The following is a 20,858-nucleotide window of genomic DNA, read 5'->3' on the forward strand; positions in this document are numbered from 1 at the left end:
TAACACACATGGGCAAATAGCCATGCCTGGTGTCCTTAATGGCTCATGTATATGGGGATTTAATTGTCAGGTTAGATGTATGTATGTAAGTGGGAGTGAGGGGGAATGTGAGATAGGAGAGTAGGGGGTAAGAAAGAAGACAGGACTAAGAAAAGGTGGATTAAGAAGTGAGGGGGTGATTTCTGACTATTAGGCCTTGGCCAGCCTCTGTGTGTGTGTGTGTGTGTGTGTGTGTGTGTGTGTGTGTGTGTGTGTGTGTGTGTGTGTGTGTGTGTGTGTGTGTGTGGGGCTGATTGCTACATACAGTGCAAAGTATTCACAGCGCTTCACTTTTTCCACATTTTGTTATGTTACAGCCGTGTCCCAAAATTCCTTATTTTCCTCAAAATCCTACAAACAATACCCTATAATGACAACGTAAAATGAGTTTGTTTAAAATATTTGTTTATTAGAAATAAAAAAAATGAAAAAATCACATGTACATAAGTATTCACAGACTTTGTCATGACACTTCCATCATCTATAAATAGAAGAAGTTTGGAACCACCAGGACTCTGCTATAGTTACAAATGTTATAAGCTTATCTATCTGCACGTGCCCTCTTAATACTAAACACGCATCTCATCTAGGATAAATGTTATTATTAGGGATTTAGGCTGCTAATATAAGAGACTTAGATACTGCTGTATTGATTTGTCAGGTGGCCATTTGTTGGGCCTCTGGCCTCCTGATCTCTTTCTCATCTCTCTCAAAAGCAGCCATTACACTCTTGCTATAAAACACAGAAATTCTGTGACCATGTGTGTAAAAATACATCACTGTTCTTCATCCTGTCCATGAGCTTGAATAGCATTTCAAGTTATGACTGCATAACATAACGCCTTTTATGTGCATTGAACCATAAATAAACTGTCTGGCTTTCATAAACAAATTAAATAAAAAAATATTTTTGTCTTTGGCACAATAATAAATTGTGTTTTGACATACTGATGAGGTTCATTCCAGCCAGCTGTTTATTCCAATTTTATTGTAACTTACGATGTTGCACATGGCTGTGTTTTTTATAGCTAGCTGTATACCAGATGAACATTGTATATGATGAACACTGATATCAATACAGCACTTTTTAGTTAGCTCAATTTCATTTCATCTTCCACTAGCAGAGTTGGATCATATTTTGTATTAATATAGTTAACTGGGATTGCTGAGAAGTGTCCTCAGTTTTTATTTCAGCAAGAGAGGTTGAGGTAGCACTGTCTGACATTTTCTAAAACCCACACGCCCTTTTAAAAGATTCTGTCAGTTCTGTTCAATCCCACAAGCCCTGTTAGGGCCACTCTCCAAATTCCCTAATTTATTCCACTACTCCTACCCACTCCAGTTGGCTGATCGCAGAGTTCAAGGCTGCCCACATTAGAGTGGTGCTCCAAATGAGATTACTTTACAATGATAGGCCAATATCCTATGGAGTGAGTGTACAAATGCTCTAAATTATTCATATGCTAAAATAAGTATGGCATGCACCTCAGATCAGTAAAGCTTGAAGCGGAGGCGCTGGCTGAAGCCTAGGCTTTCACAGATGGGTATTTAATCAATAGATTCATTTTTCATGGGTTAATCAGGCTTAACGTTTAAATGAACTGAAGTTCTCTCTTGATCTGGATTCCTTTGCGCTGAAAGCAGCCAGAGTGTTTTTTGTTCTTTGCCATATCTGTAATTACATGGTTTAAAAAAAAAAAAAAGCCTTCTAGACATTTACTTTTATAAACAGCAATCCATAAATACACTTAATTAACATCTGTAAGTAAGTATTTTACTTTAATATGGCTGCAGTTTCATATACACAGAAAATCCACAATGTTTTCTATAAAGAGCAAGACAAAAAAAAAGAGTTTCTGACTGTCAAATAACCGTCTGCTTCCTGTGGCTAGACAGTGAAGTCTGATAAAGACTTTTAAATGTGACCCTTTATGACTGACTTATTTAATCTTTGCTTCCCTTCTGTTACAGAACAGAATTTGGGTCTGTATAATAGTCCAGACCACACAGTGTAAGGTTCAGTTTAACGTCTGTAATCTACTTAGCAATGTCTTGTTCCCATAAGAAGCACAATGACCTATAGATTTGTGCCATGTTAAATGCTCTCAAGATTCATGTTTTGCTATGGATGGTATTTAGAATTAGCCTGACTTAACAAATGCAAGACAATTGTGATTTGGCTAGGTTATGTACAGTTTCATCGTAGGTGCATGTCCACTGTGAGAGACATAATCTAAAAAAAAAATCCAGAAATCACAATGTATGATTTTTTAACTATTTATTTGTATGATACAGCTGCAAATAAGTATTTGAACACCTGTCTATCAGCTAAAATTCTGACCCTCAAAGACCTGTTAGTCTGCCTTTAAAATGTCCACCTCCACTACATTTATTATCCTAAATTAGATGCACCTGTTTGAGGTCGTTAGCTGCATAAAGACACCTGTCCACCCCATAGAATCAGTAAGAATGGAAAGAACTACTAACATGGCCAAGACCAAAGAGCTGTCCAAATACACTAGAGACAAAATTGTACACCTCCACAAGGCTGGAAAGGGCTACGGGGAAATTGCCAAGCAGCTTGGTGAATGGAAGAAAGACCCCTCAATGATTTCTAAGTGGGAGAACTTGCAAAATAGCAGGGTGTTCAAATACTTATTTTCCTCACTGTATTATTCAGTACAACTTGTCTATATGCAAAAAACCTGATACTTCCATGTCATTACAACATGGATGTGGTAAATCAACTTGAATAAAAGAATCTGCATGAATGTTTAGAAGGGATAACTGAGGAGCTCTTTTTTTTATTTCATTTTGGTTAAAAAATACTTACTTACTTGCATATTCATATTCAATTTGTTTGATTGGCTTTTTATTAAAATTTATTTAATGTACAAAAAGCACTCTACTTAACAAAAATTCATTCGTAGTGGTTTTAATGGTTTACAGCTGTTTGTTTGTAATAGCAGTAGGGGAAACCAAGTTTTAGATTAGTTTAATCCATAATTTATAATAATAAGTGGAGGTATTTTGAGCTAAGTCAAAATATTCTGGATACAGTTAGATTATAACTAAGTTGCATTTGGTTACTTAGCACCTCAGGCCCTATTGCAATCAGGTCATGTCACATATTTTTCTGTTTACAAACAACAACTAAATTCTTATAGCTAAATTCTTACATGATATTTGTTTTTCTTACATAAGATGAGACTAGTCTTCTTAAGGGATAGATGAACAATAGGTCTCAGCCACTTTCTGTAACTTCTAACATGGTTGAAACACTTTGGAACATTCTTCCATGGATGAAACAGGGTTTTGGAACATCCCCCTATGCATTTTAAAAGGTTTGGGTGGGTTTGGGTGGTTTAAGAAGTGGTGGGGTGGGTATATACTAAGTCTTTGCAACCACTTCACTGTTAATTTGTGTAACAAGATCCTGATATGAAGACCTGGCAGGATATAACTAGGTTTGGGCTGAAATATCCCAGAATTTCTGATTCTCTGTTGGCGCAATTATTATTTTTTGGTCTTAAAACTTTATTTGTGCAACTGTGTTTTGACAGAAAATGCTATAATTCATAGATAATTATTTTAATGTTTTTTTGTTAGAGGAAAACATTGAATTTAAATCATGGTGTGTTATTTAGATTTTTATTTCAAACAATGACATTTTTATTTTACAAATAAAGATTGGTCTGATGAAGCTATAAATAGGACTCACCATCATTTTCAGGTTGAGTGTGTAACTACAGTAATCCCCCGTTTAACGTGATAAACCACCTGCAATAAACGGAAAAGCGTGATAAGCGGACACCACCCCAAAAATGCTATTTTAAGTATCCAGTACTGTACTGTATTAACATTTTACTTAATTTTATAACTAATAAATATGTTTATTAATACATGTCATTAATTTAAAATAAAACTCCATAAAAACAATTCCCTATTAGTTTTTTAGTCTATCGTGCTATTCGCAAGAGACCGGAAAAATCAGCCAAACTAATTAGTTATGTGCCAAATGCAATTCCGTGATAAACAGGGGGACACGAGATTCAAACCGTGGTAAAGCGGGGGATTACTGTGCATGCACATGGTACGCATTTCTTTTTTTTGCTGCCTTTTTCTGGAAGTATATTACTCTCTCACTCTCTCCTGCACTTGAGTGGGTAATTCTCAGCCCAGCTGTCAGTTTGCCTAATTTCTTTCTTCCTTTGTTTTGTACAACTGAGCAAACAATCCTTTCCATTCGGCAAGTTGCGATATGCAGTCAGGTGGACACCTTATAAAATAAGCTTAAAGTCCAGGTCAATTAGCATTTGTAGTTTATGTAAATGAATGTTGGGGACATTTAAGAGAGGGGGTGGATGCAAGATTAACGTAAATAGTGAGTGATTATTGGAGGTTTAAAAAAAAAAAAAGATCTGCCAAATCTCCATCTGCTTGTGAAAGAGCTTTTGGGTTTTTCGCTGCCAAACCGCCTGCCTTGCATTGTTTGCAAATAAGCAGTGTTGAAAATTAGCAAGGGCAGATGTGTGCTATTGCGCTCTCTCTCTCTCTCTCTCTCTCTCTCTCTCTCTCTCTCTCTCTCTCTCTCTCTCTCTCTCTCTCTCTTATATTATGCCGTGAGTGAGGAAGAGTGTGGTACTCACATAACCATTAAAAAACAAGCCACATAGAGTTGGGAAAATGAATGTCAGGGAAAAAAAACACTGCTGAATCCTTTGGCGCAAACGCAGGAGGGAGAACGGCATTATTAGATAAAAGCAAGAAAAGGAGGACACCGAGATCAAAAGCATGAAGTGCATAAACAAATGCTATAATCAGTAGCATGGGGAGGGGAGGAAAAAGGAGCGAAAGATACAGCTTTCCTTTTTGTGAATGTGTGTTGGTGGGGGGGAGCTAATGTTGAGTCTAGCAGTAGCGTTGGAACATGAGCTATGGTGAGGTTGTTAGAATTTTGGGAGGCATGTCACCAGCAGCACTAAAGCATGCCAGCAAAGCACATGAATTGCAGTCATGTCCATCTTCCTTTATATTAATCCAGCTCAAAATGGAGCTCTGTTTCTTTTCCTTTCTGGGATGTAGGGACATTGTAGAATGTGCTGTTCTGTCCATCATTACTACAGATAACAGGTTCGTCTCCATCTCCTGCTTCTGCCAGCCTGCTCTTCCCAGAATCTTATCCAGAACAGTGTTAAGTCCATGTCAAGGCCAAATGTCACAACATTTCTAGTCTTACTAGTCTGTTATCTAGCATGTCACTAAAGGTGTGGGAGTTTTTATTTATTTACTTATTTTTTCACTCCCAGTAAACTTGCTTCTTGTTGTGTCACAGTGATTAAGGCTCTGGGTTACTGATCAGTAGGTTAGGAGTTCAACTCGTTTTTCAACCAGAACCAAATGAGCCTGTTGTCTTGGAAACCTATGACCCAAATGACACACTTGTTGTCTAAGTCTAAGATTCTGTTCCCATGAGGCATGAAGCGTTTCACACACACACATTCAAGCATTAAAGCCAAGCTGCCATTAGTCTGGCCTTGAGCAAGACCCTCCTGCTGACCCTGTACTTTGGCCACAAGCCTGGGATATGTGTATGTGACAAAATAAAGGCTGCTTCAACGTTTAAAATAAGCTCGAAACTGTCACATTTCTGAAACCTCCACAATTCTGAAGCTTGTGTCCAGAAAAGTGTACATTTTTAAAGAGAAACCACTTCATAGCCCATGGGAAATGCATCTCCGTCTTAGACTTCTTAGAAGTGTTTAATAAAAAAAAAAATTTCAATCATCAGGCTGCACCAATATCAGCTCATGAGTCATTTTTCTTATTTGGTCCTGTCATACAATAGAAAGGATTCAGTGAATGAGTCAATAAAAATAATCTGTACTGGGAAACATTTATTGCATCACAGAACCATATGTGATAATAATAAAAATAATTAATAATTAATAAAAAAATATAATGCTCACTGCAGACATATTTTTGTATAATATAATGTGTGTATTTTTAATGTGTGTATCTTTGTATAAATATATGTGTGGCCAACATGGATTAAAGAAAAAAAATGGTTTAAAAAGAGAAATTACAACAGAATCAAATTAACTTTAGCTGAATCTTAAATTTTGTAATTTTTTTTGACTATGAATATGTATTTTTTTTGCTCCTGGTCTGCCCCTCTTTTTCACTAATAACACACACAACAATCTCTGAAACCCACTGTGGGCTGTATTGGTTTGAGTGATGTGCATGTGACTAATTAATGCAAAGAGTGCAGTGCATATGCTATTACTAATACATGACTCATGCATAATAATTAGTTATATAATAAGTTTGTTGAAGTCATGAGTCTGTTATGAGAGGTGTGTTTGTGTTTTATCAATTCTGTCCAGAAATATTTATTTTCTTTCTTTCTTTCTTTCTTTCTTTCTTTCTTTCTTTCTTTCTTTCTTTCTTTCTTTCTTTCTTTCTTTCTTTCTTTCTTTCTTTCTTTCTTTCTTTCTTTCTTTCTTTCTTTCATGCTTTCATGCTTTCTTTCTTTCATGCTTTCTTTCTTTCTTGCTTTCATGCTTTCTTTCTTTCATGCTTTGTCTCTTTTTTTTATCCCTACTTTCTTTCTAACGTGTTTCCCTTTTATCACCTCCCATTTATTTCCTTCATTCCTAAATTCCTGAATAATTTTTCTATTTTATGCTTTGTCTTACTTTTTTGTTGTTATTTTTATTTCTTTCCATTTCCTTCCTTCCTTCCTTCCTTCCTTCCTTCCTTCCTTCCTTCCTACTTCTGATTTTTTATTTTTTTTTTCTACTTTGTTTGCCTTTCTTTCTTTCTTTCTTTCTTTCTTTCTTTCTTTCTTTCTTTCTTTCTTTCAACAAAGCGCATACTCAAGCTATACTTCTTCCCTCACCAATGTTCCACCACTCCATGCGTCAGCGCTCTCCTGCCTGTCTTTCGAGCTAATTAAATGCAATTATTCCAATTAGATATTGAGGAAGGAGACAAATAATCATTACTCTGTAATCAGCTCGCGTTGTTACAATTTGGGAGCTGACTCACACTATTGGGGATAATAAAATTTTTATGAAGACGCTTTTTCTCGGTCTATCTCTTGTTCTCACTTCTCTCTTTGCTTTTCTCTTGTTTGTCTCTCGGCTAGTCCTGCAGCTGGTATTAAAGCGATATGTAAATTTATTCACAGCATTTGGTTTCATGCAAAATAATCCATTAAAATTGTTGAATTCACAGCCTGGGATTCTGCATAGATTGTGTGTGTTTTCTTTGTCCATGTCCACTGCAAGACAATGTGTGTGTGTGTGTGTGTGTGTGTGTGTGTGTGTGTGTGTGTGTGTGTGTGTGTGTGTGTGTGTGTGTGTGTGTAAGACAGAGAGAGAGAGAGAGAGAGAGAGAGAGAGAGAGAGAGAGAGAGAGAGAGAGAGAGTGAGTGAGTGTCATTTTTGGGGCAGGTCATAAAGAGTGAAGGCGAGAAGCTATAGAGGGCAAATTGAGATTGCTGATGTGGATGCCAGCTTGATCTGAATATGTGTGTGTGCCCGGGAATGTTCTCTGTCAGCAGGGGTCTGATGTGTGTCTGCTCATGTGTGGAGCACTCATCATGGGCAATTAAGACTGAGCAGGGGGGCTCAAACCTTCATCCAAGTGTCCTTGACGAAGCAAGAGAGAAAAGAAAGAGACAAAAGGTGTTATATAGAATATCAAAGACAATCTTTAGAGACCATAACAGTGAGCATTCAAACAATACGTATTTTCAGAAATGGCACAACGGTGATACATAACACCTGCCCTGGTGGCAGGACGATGCCATAACTCTCTCTGGTGTCTTTGTTGTTTTTTTTCTAGTGTTTGAATAGATTTCTCCCAGCAGGACAATAACCGCCATTCATTATTCACACTTCAGACGGTCATTAAAAGTCAATCTAGAAAACCGCACAAGATGGCAGCAGGAGCAGTCAGCCCTTGATATCATCTCATCATTTGCCCCAAATCGATATTTCTAAGGATAAAGATCTTGCTGAATTTCTGTGGTCTGTATTAGATTATTTATCATGTTACACCAGAGTAGGAATGAATCATCGTTGAATATTTAATCTGCATATGTGCTGCACAGTCACACAGATGTACATTGATATGTGCTGTGGCTGTGTATTATCCACAAATGAACATGTGATGACCTTTTTATACAAATGGCTAAATGGTTAATAAATTTGAATATGTAATGTTACTCCTGCTGGGTGCTGTGGAAGCATGGCAGAGAACAATGCTTATTTTAATTAGACAGTGAAAGGGTAACAACAATCTACTGATTGTAAACAAAAAGTCTGAAGGTCTTTCTGTACATAGAATCTCTAAATGCAAATGTAAATCTTTACGAACTGCCTTATTGCAAGCATAGAATTATACTTGACATCATGAGGTCTTCCTACTTCTGAATTTTTATTTTTAGGACATTAACCTATTTCTGCTGCTCAGGCCTCAATGAGATTCTGTTCCATCATCCTTAACTCTAACTAGTATTTAAAAACTAATTACAGTTTTGCTTTTCTGACCCAATTATTCTTAAAATTTTCCTTTTTTTTACCCAGCCCTCAGAATGTTCCCCTCTCTTTCCTTCATTTTCTCTGCATCTTTTTCTTATGAATTTTCTGAATCTTTGTGCCTCCCTTAGTTTTTGTGCCCCCCCCCCCCCACACACACACAAGTTTAAACTCTTTTTTCCTATTTGCTTTTATTTTTTCCTCTTCCCTGTTTTTCTCTTAATTTTTTTCTGTTCTGTCTAATACCTTCCTTCCTTCCTTCCTTCCTTCCTTTTTTTGTAAATAATTCTTTCTTTCTTTCTTTCTTTCTTTCTTTCTTTCTTTCTTTCTTTCTTTCTTTCTTTCTTTCTTTCTTCTTTCTTTCTTTCTTTCTTTCTTTCTTTCTTTCTTTCCCTTTTCTGCACATATGTTCCTCCTTATTTAATCCCATTCTCCTCCCATTTATCTATGTTGTTTCCTTTTTTGTCACATGACATTTTTTACCTTACTTTTTTTTTTATCTCCTCTGTTGTTCACATGCTCCTTTCTTCCTTTAAATTTTTGTTGTTCACGTTCCGCTTTTTCTCACCTCCTTTCGTTTACACCATGATTGAAAGGAAACCCTATTTTTCATCTGTCACTGTTCTCACTCTTTCTTCACACATTTGTAATTAACACTGTGAGGTGTTCAGACTGTGGAATAGAGGTCAGATCTTAGTTTTAAATGATGCCAGTAGTCAGATTAGGTCATGACACAGTTGCCTCAGTGACCATATGGAATCATGGCACAGGAAATAAGGTAACGTCCAAATCTGCTGCTGTGCCTCTAAGGACTATCTGATCCATTCCTCTTTATCATCCATCTAAGCTGACCAAATCCCCCACAATCCCCTTTACCCCCACTGGCCAACACATACACATGCACACAAGGCTTTCCCAACAAATGTGTTCTGCCAGATTACTTTTTAACAAGCATCTGTTTCTGTCTCTCAGGTGTTTCCTCCACCACCAGAGCCTTATTATGGAAAGCAGATGTGGAGCAGCTTTGGTGAGTCTCCTTTAATCCAGAAAACCTGTGTGATCCCATTGGCTGTGTCTTTACATAATTTTAAAGATGCTATCCTTCTATCTACAAAGGCTGCAAAAAAAAGCATATGTACTGAACACTATCTGTTGCACAGTTTACACATATTTCAGCAGATAGAATCTTCTGTGAGGCTCATAAAAGACATGGTTTATCATCAAATTTGGTGTTTCCTGGATTTGACGAATTTGGATGACCCATTGTGTTGATATATATCAGTGCTAATGGGTTATTTTTTGACAGCCAGTGAAGTTAGTGTAAAAATGTCCAAAGTAGACAGTAACATTGCATTTATGAAAGGCCTCCATAAATGAATTATTTAGATAGCATTTGTACAATGTTTTCTTCCTTCCATAAAGCTAAAGCTGTGGAGAAAATATAGTTGTCCAGCCATGCCTCCCCTCTGCACTCAGCATACTCGCAGCGCCTTGCCTTCATACTAATCACCTTCACCTGTCTCCAATCTACACCCTTCCTTTATAAGGCCCCAATTCTCACTCACTCACCGTCCGATCTACAGTTCATTCTGGCGATCATTTCTGGACTACTTGTGATTTAGAGTATACCCGTTTTCCGGTGCATGCTTCTACCTGGCTTCTGTCTGTTTCACAAGGCTAATAAACGTCTTGTCTGTTTTTTGGTTTCCGACTCTTGATCCTAGCGTGACAATCGTAAGGAACAGAAGTAATCCCAAATCTCTTAAAAATTCCTTCTAGACATTAATGCAGATGTTGAATAATCTAAGATTTATATAAAACACACATACACCATATGGACTTCATGGAAACCTTACCATAAGATTCATACGTATATGCTTTTTGAGCATCCCCTGAGACATTTAGTTCCTATTTGCTGTTGTAATAACCTCCACTTCTCTGGAAAAATGTTTCATTATATTTTGGAGTGTTCTTGTGGAGATTTGTGCTCATTTAGCCACAAGGGTGTTAGGTCAGGTAGTGGTGTAGGATGAGGAGGCCCGAGTGCAGTCATAGTTACAAATCATCCTAAAGGTTTTCAGTATGGTTGAGGTCAAAGCTCAGGCCACTCAAGATCTTCCACTCTAACCCATGCAAACCATATCTTCATGGAGCTTCATGCTTAGTTGCAAAGGGGCATTGTCATGCTGGAACAAAAAAGGAAACTGTGTAAATGTAGTATTTGCATAAACAAATGTAAAATAATTCGTTTTTTTTTTTAAACACAAATGCTAAACAAATAAGCAGAAAATATATTTAACTACTTTGTGTCAAAATGTTGCTAAATCTTTGGCATTGTAATTTTTTTTTTTCCTATGAAACTCAGCTTTGTGTAATTTCAAGGCTGTAGTTGTTCTGTGAAAGCTTCTCCCATGTGAGCCAAATTACCCTTGACTTTTCAGGAGTTTGGCTAGTTACTGACCTTTGGTCTCCTCTAGGAAGAGTAATGGTTGGGCTGTAAAAATGTCATTCCATTTTTATGTCTCCATCACAAGGTAGTAGAGGAATTATACAGTATTTTTAGGGTGTAAGAACATACATTTATTTATTGTTATTGTCAGTGCATCCTTTTGAGTTTTTGGTTGATGGTTTCTATGATTTATATGAAATAAATATTTTGACCAGCATATGAACTAATTAAATTTTGTAATTCAGCAAACAGGGTCAAGGTCACATCATGGTCAGGTGTCTAAAACAGAATTTTAAAGGCATTTTTATGGCAGGTTTGTTAGTAACAGAGACTTGTTACATCATTTGGTTTAAGATTTGTTTTAACGGTACCTTAGTCTTCATAGTGTTCTGTAATCTGTAATAATAATAATAATATAAACTGTTTGATTAGGGATATAGTCTAAGTGAGCTCATGGGACATTTTACTTGCACATGCATGTATGGCCAAATGATGGCTGCTTTATCCTGGTTAGAACTAATTTAAGGATGTCAGTGCAATTGGTATGTAAACTTGTGCAGTCAAATCTTTTAAACAATTTATTTATTTATTTATTTATTTATTTATTTATTTATTTATTTATTTATTTATTTATTTATTTATCTATTTAGTCAATAGAAATATGAATGAATGTAATATATATATATATATATATATATATATATATATATATATATATATATATATATATATATATATATATATATATATATATATATATATATATATATATATATATATAATATCCCAATTAGTTCTCTCCCAGTTTCAGTTTGTAGCCCTATGAAATACTAATGCAGGCACTGTACAGGTAGATATACAGAGAGAAAAATGTCTTCATGAGGCCCTAACTGAATAATTTAGTTACTTGTGTGTGTGTGTGTGTGTGTGTGTGTGTGTGTGTGTGTGTGTGTGTGTGTGTGTGTGTGTGTGTGTGTGTGTGTGTGTTGTCTGTATGTGCTCATGTAGTATGCCTACTGTTTTCATGGTGTGTTAATGATGAGGTGATGAGGAGGTCTCTGGAGGTTTACTCCCAGCTAGCTCAAGGTAAAGTAAACATCTTTGACAAGCCTGAAGCATACTATAAGGATTAACCAATGCAGTGTTTATATTTTCTGCATTAGTTCGCTCGTCCACTGCAAAACTTGTTCAGCTTATTTTAGTCAGGGGTTCAGTGTGTTTTTATTCCCTTTGTGACAAAAAAGCCTGGGAGGGATGTGTGTTTCAGTTTGAAATTCTTGCAGAAAAATCATGCAAATTTGTGTTGCGGTGTGACATTTGTTTGTATAGGGGTTGTAGCTGTATAAGAAGTGTTCGCTGTGTAGTCTGGAAGTTTGAAAGCCATATCTGTGAAAGCTTCCCTGCAGTGTTGCACTATGTACAACAGGGCATGCTGGGTATTTTTTGTCCTGTCTCTCAGTAAGATCCATGAGCTTTAGGACTGTACACTACTTGCTTTACTAGCAAAGAACTTCACAGCAGGAGTGTTCATTGTGTATTTATGATGCTAAGCAATCTTAAGTATTATGGCCTTTGTGTACATAACGGTGATAAGCATAAACTCATTAGACCAACAAAGCCAGTTAATGATGACTGGGGGTTTATTTAGACAGAAAACAAAAAAACTTATACATATCAGTACAATTAATTTGAGATATCCCACATACCCTGTCACTGTGCATTTCTACTGCAGTTGTCTACCAAATAAATACATCATATAGACAAAGGTTTGTGTGGACACCTGACTATTTGTATGTGCTTTTTAAACATATATTCCACATTTTTACTCCCCATTTGCTGTTATAATAACCTCCACTCTTTTGGGAAGATCGTCCACTATATTTTTGGAGTGTGCATATAAAGATTTGTTCTCAGTTAAACACAAGGGTGTTAGTAAAGTCAGATAGTGGTGTAGGGTGAAGGGTGCATTAATTCCAAAAGGGTTTAGTAGAGTTGAGGTCAGAGCTCTATAGCAGGCCACTTGAGATCAACCACTCCACCCTATGTAATTCTTGAAGCTGGCTTTGTGTACAGGTATATTATAGTGCTTAAACAGGTTCAATTGAAGGGAATATTTAATACTACCACATTTAATGCTACATATAAAACCATGTGCCTTAAGCTTTGTGGTAACAGTTTGGAAAAGAACCACATATGGCTGGGAAAATTCAAGTGTGTCAATAAGTTTGTCCATACAGTGTATGTTAAACTTGAGATTCATTGGCTGTTTTTAAATAATTTCTATCTAAGGTTAAGCATGTATATCGCTAGTGTGTTCATAGCTGGATTGTTGTTGGGTTTTTTTATATATTCTATATTTAATGAGGTAGTAAGGAATATTCACAGCTAGGTGTGCATTACATGACTTTAATGCACGGCATGGAAGCAAATAACCACTGAGCTGTCACTGATGTTTGCAGTGCAAAATTTGACTGCTACTTTTTATTAGGTATTTAATCTATGGATCATTTGATATACAATTCTGCCTGTTTTAAATCATTAACAGACATAAAGTAGTGCAATATGGTTAGATTTATTTAAATAAATTATAATAAATACTTATTAAAGAGAGCAAGAGATAGGATGGGAGAAATAAGGCACATGTGTGAATTTTCTGCATCTGTGTCACAACCTCTGTATCACTCTGTATATTACGATGGTTACAAATATTTAAAAGGCAGGTATTCATTTAGAATTGATATTAAAACTGTCGGAACTACCTGTGCATTTAATACACATTCCAGCCAGTCGGAAATGAGCATTTACACAGACCACAATAAAAAGAATTATACAGCATATGTGTCAGGGCCATAGGATCACGCATAGGACGTGGGAGTAACTCAGTCATTGTCTTTATTTAGATACAATACATCAACAATGAACTGAGAGAGTTACAAACCATAATGTGGGTGTAGTCTGTAATACGGGTATAATCTGTAATGCTGGGATAATCAGTAAAGCAGGTAGGATCCGTAACGCGGGGAGAATCCTTAATGCGATGGTAATCCATAAAGCGAATGTAATTTTTACGATTGGATCGTGGAGCAGTAACAAGCGGGGAATGCTGGCGATCAGGAACCAGGTAGATCACTGTAGCCGTCAATTAGGTCCAACAGCAAGTGAGGTGGAACCGGGACCTTTTAAAGGGGAATGGTTATGGCGTACAGGTGCTGCTGATTAGAGCAATGAGAGGCAGCGTGAGAGCCTCCAAGGGGAGGGCGTGACAGGTGAATCCCTGACATTATCTTTCTTCAGAGGTGGCTCCTGACTCCCCAAACCTACCCTCGCCAGGTGGGCCAGGGACAGAGGCCAAACAATCTACAAACGTGTTCTAGTCGTCCAGAATAGTCTAACTGAAGCTGAGAACCGGGTGGCTTGAGACAGACTCCATACATTTGAGCAAACAAAAAAGTCCATGCCATGTTTTCGAAAGGAAAAGACAGTCCTTGATATCACGTAAGACTGAGCAAGGAGAGTCTGTGGGAAGCGAGAACAGCCACTTGCGTAACTGTGGGATCATGGAAGTTCAGAGCAAAATCTCACCCACCCAAATGGAGATGTCGGAAACAGAGAAAGTCCAGATTAAGTCTTGACTTAACAGAAAGGCATGTTGAGAAAATATAAGGTAAGGTTCCGCAAGGAAAAGGAAGCGTCGAAAAGCTGAATGTGGATGTTACTAGTCGAAGCTGGGGTGCAGTGTCTGCAATGTAGATGTGTCTGCTGATAGAATGAAGCCAGGTATACTTGTAAACCAGAATGGAACCACAATGGAGTAAATATTGGGTAGGACGGCTGTCATCGGTCAACGTGGTCCAGGAATGAAGCTCACAGCGTACTAGGTCTGCGGGGTGTCTACTGATCAGGGGTGCTCCATCCATGATCGGATACTTGCACAGAACAGCATAGGAGACTGGACAAAGGAAGTGGGGGTTACCATGCTTTCGGAGGGACTGTATCCTCCGACATCGCCTTCAGCGGAATCCCGAAGCGCGACGGCTCCCTTGGAGAGACTTGGGACTGTGGTGTCATCTTCAGAAGAACTATTGCCTTCGAAGGGGCCTTGGATCGCGACGGCACTCTCTGAGAGACCTTGAGACATGGCATTACTTCCGGAGGAGCTTTGGAGCGTGACGTTGCCTTCAGAAGGTTCTTGAAGTGCGACGGCGCTTGTGGAGGTGCTTGTGGAAGTGCAGTGGTGCCCTCTGGGTGACTTGGAAGTGTCTGTAAATCTGTAAAACGGGTAGGATCCGTAAAGCGAGTACAATCCGTAATGCGAGGGTAATCTGCAAAAAGCGAATGTAATCCTTACGATCGGAATGCGGAGCAGGAACCAACGTGGAATGCTGGCGTTGAGGAACCAGGTACATCACTGTAGCCATCAAGTAGGCCCGACAGCGAGTGAGGTGGAACCTTTTAAAGGGGAACAGTAATGACGAACAGGTGCTGCCGATTCGAGTAGTGAGAGGCAGCGTCAGAGCCTCCAAGGGGGAGGGGGGGGCATGGCAGGTGGATCACTGACAATATGTACCAAGCATCTCCCTTCCTTGGATAATTATATTCAGGGGATTCAGTTAAACAACACATGTCTCAACCCACCATGTATTCACCTGAATAATATTTAAAAAATGGATGATGCATTTAAGTTAATAATTATTGTATATCACTGGTAAAAAATCAGCTCAACATGAAAACTAAACACTGTGGGTTTTTTTTCAGCATGCACAGATTCAGTGTTTATTCAAGACAACTAAATGTATTTTACACAGACATTACTTTATTCACCTCTGTTTATATGAAAACAGCATTCATATTTAATATTATAATTACCAGCATGATAATGATATCAAGATCACCTGTAATGTGAAACATCTTTTTGTATATATATTTTTACAGAAATAAAATAACATGCTACATGCTGCTGTTGGCTAGCTAAATGTGATTAGCTCTCATTTGTTGCTGATGGTTTGCCAGTATATTGTTCTCCTCTCTGACAATAATCTTTAATCTAGAATAGCAATATCAGTGTGTAATAAACTATTATAGTTCCCGGAAGAGCAGAGGACCTGTTTTACTAGCACAAGTAGAAGAAACATGGGTAAAACATAAAAACAGGTCCAATAAAGCTGGAGAGAGAGAAAGTGTGTGTGTGAGAGAGAGAGAGAGAGAGAGAGAGAGAGAGAGAGACTAATTATCCACACACCCAAATCTAACAACAACATAATATATCATGGTTATATACTGTATTAAAGCTGAGAGTAAACTTGTAACTATGAGCGGTTTGTTGGACACATAATGGGGGTGGTCAGAGAATGAGGGGTTACTAGGGGCAAACTAGAAAACAGTGGGTCCTTATATGTTTTACGAATGTAAATATATAGCTTTTTAATGAAAAATATAAAATATCTTATAACAGTATCTTTTACTGTTATACTGAGGCCTGGAAAGCATTCTTGCAGGTTTGTTTCCTTAATTCTTACACAAAGTTCACTGCGAAAATACTGGCTTTAAAACTGAAGGGATATTTAGTTTTTTCAAGTCCAAATCAGAACGGCTTTTTAGAGTTTACTGTTAAAAAGAGTATTAAAGGCACATCATATGGAAAATAAAACGGCCACACTTTGAGTTCATGCTGAAAAGCTTTTAAATAAGTACAGTGCCATGACATTCTTCTTCTTTATTTTTCTTCTTCTTATTTCAGCTGCTCCCATTAGGGGTCGCCACAGTGGATCATCCGTCTCCATACCCCCTGTCCTCTACATCTGCCTCTTTCAAACCAACTATCTGCATGTCTTCTCTCACCACATCCATAAACCTTCTCCTTGGCCTTTCTCTTTTCCTCCTTCCTGGTGGCTTCATTCTCAGCATTTTCCTACAGATATACTCTATGTCCCTCCAGATGACATTACTATGATATATTCACTGTATGATTATCGTATATCTTAATATGTATGTACCATTATACCATATATTCATTGCTTTCAGGTTATCACTATATCTATTTTTAACTGAAGATTGAAATTTAAATATATTTTTTATAAAGAACATTATTACTATTATTATTATTATAACATTATTATTACCTTAAAAGTAATTAATGATGGGATGCCATTCCAAAGCAAAGCCTCATCTATACATCACATTTATTCAAAATTAGTGTCAGTTTTACCATATGTTGTGTGCGAAATTGTGCTATTTTCTTGGAAAGGATGACAACACCGAAGAAGCTGCAGAAAACTCATTCAGACAGAATGAGAATATGCTAAATTCAGACAGTAGCCTAAGCTCAGGTATCACCCTGCTATAAAGCTTAATTTTAAACTCTACGAGATGAGACCTGCCTCTAAATCGCTTCGGGAATGCCTCACGTTGTTCACACTCTGAATCATGTTTAAAATCCAGCCAATAGGCAGTCGTGACTTCATTCGTCGTGCAAACCAGTGAATTTATTCGTTGCGCAAACCAGTAAGCTACAAAATGGGAGCACGATGGCAGCTTCTGAAAAAGAAGGTAAGTGCTGCAGGGATGCAGGGAGTATAGCCCGTTGACACAGCTCTTCTTCCCTCAAGGAACTAGGGTTATAAATGTAACCTAGTGACGTTCCCTTTCCGGGAACGAGTGTCCAATCATGCCATACTGACCAGTCCCTGCCTAGCATGTCTAAGCACAACCGGCATGCAGAGTCGAGGTCATAAAACCTGACAGTCAGTGTTACAAATGTCCTGGAGTGAAACTCCAGCAGACCAAGCCGTAGAGGCTGCCATACCCCGGGTGGAATGAGCCTTAACTCCGAAAGGAGTGGGAAGACCAGAGGACTCATAACACATACAAATGGCATCCACAATCCATCTACTAAGCGTCTGCTTATTAGCCGGGAATCCTTTCCTATGAGGGCCATAGCAGAAGAACAGCTGCTTCGACTTAATCCATGGATTCATCCTGTGGAGGTATGTGTTTAGTGCTCGCACTGGACACAGTCGAATTTAGCTTTTCCTGGTTAGGGGCTAGGAAAAGAGGAGGACAGAATGTCTGAAAATGGGGTAAAGGATACAGTAAGACTGGCCATGCCAGGAGCAAACTCCAGAAGAGACAGGGCCACGGAAAGAGCCTGTAGGTCCCCGACCCTCTTAAGGGAGGAAATTGGCAGGATAAAAGTGGTCTTAACTGACAGATACCTAAGGGCCACCTTGGCCAAGGGCTCGAAGCGGGGCTTAGATAGAGCCGCCAGCACAACGGCCAAGTCCCACACAGGCACTCTGGGTCGTGTCCCGGACCTAAGACTCCGGGTGGCGTGTAGAAAACGTGTCACGAGGGGGTGTTTCCCCAGCGACTGGCCCGCTAGCGTAGTACAAAAAGCCACTATAGCGGACACAAACTTTCAGCATTGATGGAGCCAATCCTTTGGCTAACTGTGCCTGCAGGAACTCCAGAACTGAACCAACCAGGCAGTTAACTGGGTCCAACTGGTGGTGCTTACACCACGTGGTGAACAGATGCCATTTAGCGGCATACAACCTCCTCGTGGAGGGAGCTCTGGAATGGAGAATGGTTTCTACTACCTCAGGGGCCACAGCCATAGCTTCCATAACTCTGGGCGGGGGTGAAGCAGGGTTCCCCCTACCTGTAAGAGGAGATCCCTCCTGGTAGGAATTTCCCAAGGAGGTCCCTCGAGGAGGGACAGCAGGTGCGTAAACCATGGTCTTTCCGGCCAACAAAGTGCCACCAGGCAGAGACGAGCTCCTTCCTGGCGGATTCTCTCCAGAACTCCTGGGAGCAGCGCGATAGAGGGAAAGGTGTGCAGACGTAGCCTTGGCCACATCTGTACTATGGCGTCCCGCCCCAATGGGTCTGGGTGAGAGAGAAAGAAACAGAGGGGACAGTGCGAAGTCTCCCGAATCACAAACAGATCCACCTGGGCTCTGTAATATCTCTGCTATATCTGCTCCACCACCTCGGGTTGGAGCCTCTATTCCCTGGGCCTCGGCCCTTGCCTCGAAAGGGCGTCTGCTTTCCAGTTCAACCGGCCAGGGATGTAAACTGCGCTCAATGAGAGGAGTTTTCCCCGGGACCATAGGAGGATCGGCCACGCCAGCCTGTAGAGACCGGATACCCCCCTGGTGGTTGATGTAGGAGACCACTGACATGTTGTCCGTACGGACCAACACGTGACGACCTCTTAGGTCTTGTTGGAAGTGTTCCAGTGCCAAGAACACGGCCATCATCTTCAGGCAGTTTATATGCCATGAAAGATGCAACTTGTCCCACCCAACCTTGGGTGGAGCGGCCACTCATGACCGCTCCACCCAAGGTTGGGTGGAGCGGCCACTCATGACCGCTCCCGACCCCACAAGGGATGCGTTCGTCGTTAGCGTTATGCGACGACAAGGAGCTCCCAGGACAGGAAAGTAGTTTCTTTCCATACTTCATGAGACCTTGATAGTTCGGAACGTATTGCCCTTTCGGGAGAACTCTCTGTCTCTATGCCACCTTCAGAGGGGTGCCAAATGGGATTACACTGGACACTGCCACCATGAGACCGAGCAGCCTCTGGAACTGCTTCACAGTAAGTGACTGGCCTGCTTTTACTCTCTTGATTGCAGTGGGGATGACTTTGATCTATCGTGACTAACCAGTCCTCGGACTTGATCTAAGATACAGATTCACACACAAAGCGCATACCTGAACAGCAAAAGCTGATGTTGCTGCCATTGCGCTCCCATTTTGTAGCTTCCTGGTTTGCGCGACCTATTGGCCGGATTTTACACATGATTCAGAATATGAACAAAGGCATTCCTAAATTGTTTTCAGCGCAGCTCGAGTTCCTGAAAGGGAACCAAAGCTATTGACCTGTATCTCCTAGACTTTATACATGGCCTGGCATGAACATGACTGGATAATTGAATGAATATAGTGTGCAGGGGTATTTGTGTGTTTTCTGTCTCTGTATCCACTGGACACTGTGTAAATCTTGGTTCTGCTTCAGGAAATCTTTATGGAAAATGTCATTCACTGGTGTTTAGAATTACAGTGGACTCTTTAGAAGAATTTACTTAGGATATACAAGATTTCATATACAGTTCAGCCCAGAGGTGGGAAGTAACGGAGTACAAATACTTTGTTACTGTACTTAAGTAGATTTTTCTGGTATCGGTACTTTACTCCACTATTTATTTTCCAGGCAACTTTTTACTTTTACTCATTACATTTTTACACAAATATCTGTACTTTTTACTTTTTACATTTTTAAAACCGGCTCGGTACTTTAGTTTGAATCCACTGATTTGGTGAAATATCCAATTTTTCTTTTCACTGCTGCCTGATTTCAGCCGAACAACCGATTTCCTATTACTGCGCGTCTTTTTCAATCCGCTAGTGTATAAAGTCCTGACTCTAACTCTTTACGAAGATAAGAATCAGCAGGCAGACGGCAGTGAGAAGTTTGGGGTTAACGTGGATGAGACAGAGAAAGTCAGTGATGTAAACATGACTGAGAACAGACACATTCATGATGATCATCATCATCTTTTCTCTGCTTGTGTTTTATATGTGGATCTTCAGCCTGGATACATTCATTAGGTAAGAACATTTTTAATTAGTTATATATATATATATATATATATATATATATATATATATATATATATATATATATATATATATATATATATATATATATATATATATATAAAAGCTTCTTGACTTGAAGCGGTGCAGTTTCTCCGGTATCACCTCATTAACTGTCCGGTGGAAACAATGCAAAGGCTCTTAATGATGTCCACACGTCT

General features: G+C 39.0%; 1 protein-coding gene across 3 annotated transcripts in view; it reads left to right on the top strand.

Annotated features, from left to right (window-relative positions):
* Positions 1–20,858, top strand: part of dab1a (DAB adaptor protein 1a) — a 389,113-nt gene that overhangs the window by 205,138 nt on the left and 163,117 nt on the right. For all 3 annotated transcript variants that reach the window (XM_083563327.1, XM_083563331.1, XM_083563328.1), the window contains exon 2: positions 9,561–9,615. The gene's annotated coding sequence lies outside the window, so the exon portion shown is untranslated. The remainder of the gene's footprint in view (positions 1–9,560; positions 9,616–20,858) is intronic.

This window comes from Silurus aristotelis (assembly GCF_946808225.1).
Source record: "Silurus aristotelis genome assembly, chromosome: 15".
Lineage (NCBI taxonomy): Eukaryota > Metazoa > Chordata > Actinopteri > Siluriformes > Siluridae > Silurus > Silurus aristotelis.